The following is a 6258-nucleotide window of genomic DNA, read 5'->3' as shown; positions in this document are numbered from 1 at the left end:
GTAGTCATTGAAACAGGCTGGGGATGGTTTCTTTGGCACAGGTATGATGGTGGCAGTCTTGAAGCATGATGGGACAGTGGCTTGCCTCAGGGAGGTGTTAAAGATGTCTGTGAAGACATTCTTCAGCTCCTCTGTGCAGTCTTTCAGCACACTACCAGGGATGTTATCTGGACCCGCTGCTTTCCGGGCGTTGATGGTGATGAGTGTCCTCTTCACGCTGGCAGCAGACAGGCACAGAGGCTGGTCGTGTGGAGGTGGTGGTGTTTTCTGTGGGCGTGTGTTGTTCTGTGCTTCAAATCATGCAAAGAAGCTGTTCAGGTTGTTGAGCAGAGTGGTGTCGCTCTCACAGCTATGCGCTACAGGCTTGTAGTCTGTAATAGCCTGGATGCCTTGCCATAGGCTTCTTGCGTCCTTGCTATCATTGAAGTGGGAGGTTATCTTGTGTGTGTAGTCCTGTTTCGCTTTCCTGATGCCACGTGACAGGTTGGCTCTCGCTGTTCTCAGGCCTATTTCATCCCCAGCTCTGAAGGCCTTGTCTCTGGCATTAGAATAACAGTGAGGTGATCAGAGGTGCCGATATGGGGGAGGGGGGTGGCTTTGTATGCTCCATTTTCCTGTGTGTAGACCAAGTCCAATATGTTGTCCCCCCTTGTTGGAAAATGTACATGCTGATGAAACTTTGGGAGAGCAGTTTTAAGATCAGCATGATTAAAGTCTCCTGCGAGGATGATGAAACCGTCTGGGTGTGCTGTTTGTTGCTCACTGATGGCCTGATACAGTTCGTTCAGCGCCGCATTTCTATCGCTGTTGTTACTAGATGGAGGTATATAAGTAGCAACCAACAAGATCGAACTTACCTCCCTGGGCAAATAGAAAGGGCGACACTTCACGATCATGAACTCCGCCAGTGATGAGCAGTGTTTGCGTACTACAGTGGCATCACGACACCACTCGTCACAGATGTAAACACAGACCCCACCACCTCGGGTCTTGCCTCCGTCTACGAGAGCCCTGTCGGCTCTGTAGCATGCTAGCTGCTCCAGTTGTATGGCCGAGTCCGGAATGTTGTCATTAAGCCATGTCTCAGTGAAAACTAGCACACAACAGTCACTTACTTTGCGATTCGCTGATCTCAGAAGTCGTATGTTGTCCATTTTATTGTCCAGAGATCGTACGTTGGCCAAGAGGATCGATGGTATGGCTGGGCGAGTTGGCTTAGCCTCAAGCCTGACTCGGACACCTCCGCACTTGCCCCGCTTCCTTGTCCTAGCGCACCGCTTTCGACACCTCCTTGCCCAGGAAGGGGTAGCAGGCGAGTCCGGTGAGTTGCTAGGCCAGCTAGCAGGCTGTCGCAGAAGTCCTATCTCCCTTAGCATCTCAACGTTAGTGTTCAAAACTTGGCAAATCTTGCTTCTCCGAATGTGTAAGAGAGCCTGACGACTGTACACATATTCCGACGTGGACTGCCGAGAAACACTTGCAGAAAGACACTTACTTGACGAACAAAACACCGCATTTTCAGGAGAGCGTGAGGTCGCTGCGTCTACATGCACCGCCATAGTAGGAAAAAGGTCATTAAGATAAGATGGGCTGCTTTGTTTGTTCCCACCTGAGAAGGTGAAACAGGAAACGCTTTGTTGCTGTTTGTCGGTGTGACCGTGTGTGCGTGCTTAAACTGGGTTATTCACTCAGACTGCAGCGGCCGCGACTTCTGATTCATGTTCAGTAAATTATTAATGCTCTCTCTCTCATTGAGTTATAATGCTCGCTCGCCCACCGAATACAGCCGCGACGAGGTGGGGGCGGGGTTATTCCATGTTTTATTAACACGCACACACATAAGAGGCCAGTGTGCTCGTTCGGCGTTACAGCCTGTTCTCACTGGAGGGATTAGTGAGGATATGGGGGAGGGGAAACGTGCTCGCCGGGACTCAGAGCCCGCGGCGTCTGTTCAAAGCCTCGACCTCCTTTACTCCTCCTCTCCTCTCCTCTCGTACTACCCCACCTCACTTTGTTTCTTCACCTCCTCCTGATACTCATTCCCTGTTTGTTCAGCTTCGTGCCTGTACCTGATGAAATTTGGTGTCACCTGACCTCCTCTGTCTCCATAGGACGCCGAACAGCAGATCTGCTGTCGTTTATTAAACGGTTGTTGTTACTGGTGTTACCGTCACAAACAGCTGCGTTTCTGTCATTGTTTGAAGTTGTTGTGCGATTGGTGGTTGCGCATCCACCTGAAATATTAACAAACCTAGGAAGCTGGACTGGAGCCACAACACTGATACTCTTTACAGGAAGGGTCAGAGCAGACTCCACCTGCTGAGGCGGCTGAGGTCATTTGGAGTCCAGGGAGCGCTTTTAAAGACCTTCTATGACTCTGTGGTGACATCTGTCATTTTTTACAGTGAGGTATGTTGGAGCAGCAGTTTATCGGCAGCTGAGAGGAAGAGGTTGGGTAAACTCATCAGGAAGGCCAGCTCTGTTCTGGGATGCACCCTGGACCCAGTGCAGGTGGTGGGAGACAGAAGGACTGTGGAAAAATAACATCTCTGATGGACAGAGCCTCCCACCCCATGCATGTAAGTGTTGCTGCAGAGCTGCTTCTGTGACCGACTACTGCATCCTCGATGCATGAAGGAGCGTTTCTGCAGGTCCTTCCTCCCTGCAACTGTCAGACTGCACAATCAGAACTGCTCCCAACAAACACAGATGTTTACATCAGCGCTGTAACTGCACTCATCAACCAAACAACTACTACTGTTATAGCTGCATATTACCTATCTCAGTTTATATAAAAAAACCCTATACTTTAATAACTGTACTTTAATAAACTGTCTGTTTTTGTAATTATTGTCCATAAATATTTTTTTCTGTAAAAATTGTTTGTTTCTCTCTTCTGTTTGTAGATGTGCTTTTATTCTGCTGCTGTTACAACCAATTTTCCCCTTGTGGGACAATTAAAGGATTATTCTATTCTATTCTTTTAAGCTCTAAAAACTGCAGTCCCTCTGACAGCCACCAGAGATTAAATGTTCCCACACATCAAGGTGAGTTTGATGGGCCGCTCCCCTGTTTCAGTAACCTCTGCAGGTACCTTTCACAGGTGAAACAAAATGAACGCTGTTAGACTAAGGATTCTCTAAAAACTTTACCTGTAAAGACTGATTTCTTAAATCCAGCTTCACACACAGAGTTACAGAGTGAGTGTCTGAGAGCAGGCTGTACATGAGCCTTTATACATGTGACGTTTCATGTCCACTTTAACTAAGAACATGTTCTTATCTTGTGGTGCAAACTGATATCACAGGAAAGTTTGCAGTACGTTGCAGCCTATACAACCCAAATTAAAAGATATATGCCTTTAAAGGACTTTTAAAATAATTTTGGCATAAAGAAGGATCACTGCATCAACAAAAACAATTTTCACCCAGACTAAGTCTATTTTAATCTTTAATGAGATCATTAAAAATGCTTCTCTGCCTGCTGCCCTCAGAGTTTAAACGTGAATGTTCACGTACAGAGAAACAGCCTGTCCCTTTAAGGTAAATCTGGATTTCAGTGCACACATGATGGCAGCAGATTAGTCATCAGGAAATGCTCACGCATGCATACATGATCACACACACACGTGATCATGTATGCATGCGTGATGTCCTGGCCTACATCTGCTCAGCTCTTTATCACAGCTCACTGACCCACTCTCTCTCTCTCTCTGTGTGTGTGTGTGTGTGTGTGTGTGTGTGTGTGTGTGTGTGTGTGTGTGTCACACTGGGCACTAGGCCAATAGTGCAGCTGGATTTGTGTCATATGACCTGAATCTGAGGTTGTCATTCTTAAGCTTGAGGTTAAACCTGATGAGTTTCACTTTGTGCAATTTTCAGCCATCTTTAAACAATGGGTGGAAACAAAGAGACTGAATTGCTGTTTGTCTGTCTGTTTGATTGAAAAAGAACAAAAGACTCTTGGGCGCTGTGGTTTACATTCATCCTAAAGCTGACGTTAAAGTTACTGCCAACACCATTTTTAAAGTGGTACACAACCTGCAGACTCTCTCTCTGGATGCTCCTAATTTTTATTCTTAGTGATTCTAACAGTTGTAATCTCAAGAAATCACTGAACAATTTATTTCAACATGTCACTTGTCCTACAAGGCATAATAAAACGCTGTATTTGTGTTATGGACCAATTAAGGGGGCATATAAGTCTGTGGCCGGACCTGCACTATGTTCCTCGGATCACAATGTTATTCACCTCCTCCCTGCCTACAGATCTGTGATTAGGAGGGAGAAGGCCTGTGTGAAGCGGACTAATGTCTGGACAAAAGACAGTTGTGTTGCCCTTCAGGGGTGTTTTGATTGCACTGACTGGTCCTGGTTTCAAGAGAACACTTGTGATTTGGATGAACTCACCGATGTGGTGTGTAGCTACTAGGGGTGCAACGATATTCGTATCGATATTGAACCGTTCGATACAGTGCTTTCAGTTCGGTACGCATATGTATCGAACAATACAAAATTTTTAATCCTTGTAACATGGCAAACTGAACCTCCCCCACCCTCATTCAGATCTGGCCTTTGGAAGTATTTTGGTTTTCATGTGACGTATGACCCTGAAGGTAAGCGCGTCATGGACTAAAGTAAAACAGTATGTCGGATGTGCCACCAATGCTCAATTACATTGGTGGGAACTAGTGCGTTAGCGCAGTTAGCTCGTTAACGTGTTGGCCGTCCAGCCCCACGAACGGGGCGATCCGCGGTAGCTCTTTAACGGAGATTTGCCGTGTTGTGCCGTTAACGTCATTTCAGATTAACGCTGACAGCACTAGTGGGAACACAACGAGTATCACTGCACATTTACACCGACATCATCCTCGTGCAAAGACAAGTGGAAGCAGACAAAAACAACAAGCACGCATGCTACTAACTTTACCCGAGTCATTTAGACAGCCGTTAGCACAGGATTCTCCTTATGGGGACCTGATATGTTTAATATGCTGCTGAGAATATAGCCCAGAAGAAGCGTATAGTATAGCTTTTATTTTGGAAAGAGCCATTTCTCTGTAATAAACTCTCTTCTCCAAAGATGAGCGATTCCTCAATCAGATACAGGGCTCGCAAAATCGCTAGCCCGACGTCCCGGGGCTAGCGATTTTTCCAGTCCAGCTACCAAAATCTATCTCTGCCCTGCCCGTCGGCCTATTGTAGGAAGGAAAAATATACAGGTATGTCAATGCTTTTGCATTCTTTCGGAAATGTAGCTGGGTAATTATGTCATTGGCATCGGTGAGCCACTGTCAATATGTGACATATTGAAGTCGCGTTTGAATTTGCGCTTGTTTTTTGCTTTCACTTTGCAATTGTGTGAACTGTGTATAGAGAGCGACAGCACTGATTGGTGAGTGATGATAATTTGAGCACCAATTCCTCTGACATCGTCTTATTAATCGTTAGCTTACTATGCAAACATGACAAGTTTGCATAGTAAGCTAAAACGGAAAAGTTATGACAAATCAGACTATAAGGCAAAAAGAAAGTGCAGCTTTATGGTTTCATGGACAAAATAATTTCTGTGGCTGCAATATGACGAGCTAAATAACCAGGGCTGCACATAAGTGGTGCGCAGGTGCGCATTCGCTGTCAAAATAAAAAACGTGCACCAGATAAGAAGTTGCAACGCGTGTTTGCGTACATAAGATTTTCTGGAGGAGGACAGACATTTGTTTAGAACTCTTAAAGATGCCGAAGAAGCTCCTTTAAGCAATTACTGTGATGTTCCTCCACCTCCAAAGAAATGTCAGGAGTCCGAACCACAAAAGAAGCACGTATTCTCGGAAAAGTGTTTGCAGGAGGTGAGCTGGCTTCAAACAAATGATGAACGCACAGAGATGTGGTGCAGAATGTGCCGTGAAAATCCCACTCTAGCGGACAAAAACACTGCCTTTTATATGGACGCAAACGCGTGTTGCACCTTCTTATCTGGTGCGCGTCTTTTATTTTGACAGCGAACACGCACATTACCAACTCCGGAAGACGATCAAAGCAGCCAAACGTGAGTACAGGGACAGGGTGGAACAACAGTTTGACAACCCTCGGAGTATGTGGCAGGGACTAAACACGATCACAGACTTTAGAGGGAAAACCAGCACACCGCAGACCACGGCCTCTCTGTGTGAGGATCTAAACGTATTCTACGCTAGATTCGACGCAGCGAACACCATGAGACCGGACAGTGTGCGCACCGCGGATGACGTCAGTGCGC

Source organism: Diplotaxodon limnothrissa, linkage group LG22, assembly GCF_057381915.1.
Source record: "Diplotaxodon limnothrissa isolate DT_005_m linkage group LG22, D_limnothrissa_male_GT1.1, whole genome shotgun sequence".
Classification (NCBI taxonomy): domain Eukaryota; kingdom Metazoa; phylum Chordata; class Actinopteri; order Cichliformes; family Cichlidae; genus Diplotaxodon; species Diplotaxodon limnothrissa.
Note: the sequence above shows the minus strand (reverse complement) of the source record.